This window comes from Anneissia japonica, unplaced genomic scaffold (assembly GCF_011630105.1).
Source record: "Anneissia japonica isolate Jap-2015-1 unplaced genomic scaffold, ASM1163010v1 scaffold288091_len1417266_cov198, whole genome shotgun sequence".
Classification (NCBI taxonomy): domain Eukaryota; kingdom Metazoa; phylum Echinodermata; class Crinoidea; order Comatulida; family Comatulidae; genus Anneissia; species Anneissia japonica.
This window is the reverse complement of record NW_022684833.1, coordinates 540,437-541,824: the sequence shown is the minus strand read 5'-3', so window position 1 is coordinate 541,824 and position 1,388 is coordinate 540,437.

The window sequence follows — 1,388 nt, the reverse complement described above, 5'->3', positions numbered from 1 at the left end:
ATTCGATTTTGGGATTAATTTTCCGAATAAAGTTATACTAAATAACTTCTAATGACAACCTATTGTCTTCAGTTGTCTTTGTTGGTCATTCAACTGTCGTTTTATCTATTTTTTCAGTGATATTTTCGTCGGAAGGTATCAAGATGATAAACAAGTTTCATTGGACTAAATTCTTGCTTATGCCACTGCGGTGGGGTTCCAGGCAGCCACGAATTTTTTATTACTTATTTGATAGGCATCGAGCTACTATAATATGACTTCATGTAGGCTATGTTTTTCAGCTTCAAAAACCAAAACATTTTGAATAAAACAAGAAACAAAGAGTTTGCAATGCAACCATCTAAGGCTGTGTTTATACTACACACTAAATACGAACACGGATTCACGTCCTTGAATGTGTTTACGCTAGCCGAGACGATCCTCCAAACGTCGGCGTTTATACAACACACCATTACACTAGATGTGTATAAGAGACAGGTATCATATAGCGCAATGTGTTCTGGGATACAGGGTCAGATCGTACTTCCGCTCAATTCGCGCGGTTTGTTTTGAAGGAGTGGATAGTTTACTGTTGTTAATCGATTGTCTTTTATATTTATATATATCCTTTAATTTTTTGGCTATTTCTGCGTATATGGACGCATTTCGCCGAGTTCCATCTAGCCCCTGTTGGATGTTCTCCTCCCCCCAAATATTTATTAAGGCACGGGTCGCACCGTCGGTCCAGTTCATAATAATTTGTAGGCCTACACACGTCCGAGCTTGTCAAAATAAAAGCAAAGAATGACAATCTGCGCTTGTTTTCGCCGTGCATTCTGAGAGAGCGGTAATTACAAAGAAATAATCATAATCTATTATGTAATAATTTCAAACGCCCCGCGATACCAGTAAGCATTTTTATCAGTTATTGATTTCTCGGAATCTATCCAGCAACGCTTGAAAATGCAGCGAATAAACTGTCTTGTTAGAGCCACCCCATCCAGTTGATTAATTACCGCTCGCTGTGTTTACGAGAGGTCAAACAATAGCCTGAGGGTGCCAAGTAGGCTTCGCAAGGTCGCGAACCGGCCAAATTTGGCCGATGTGTATAAGAGACAGGTTCGTCAAGTAGCCTCTTTGCCAGATGGTAATGTAATTACACGCAATCCGACGGCGTTTATACTACACACATAACTTTGGCGGGCTGAGAATGCGGATATTGGTGTGTTGTATAAACGGGCCCTAATTTCCTTACAAATCCTCTTTTTTTAAGTGGAATTTTACATTATGGAAATTTTACACGAAATCTGTCAACTACGATGTCAAGGTCGAGGTTGCTTCCCCTATCGCGATGTATTCCAAGCATCATGACGCTATCCAAACGAGCATTTGTCCTAACAGAACGCAAA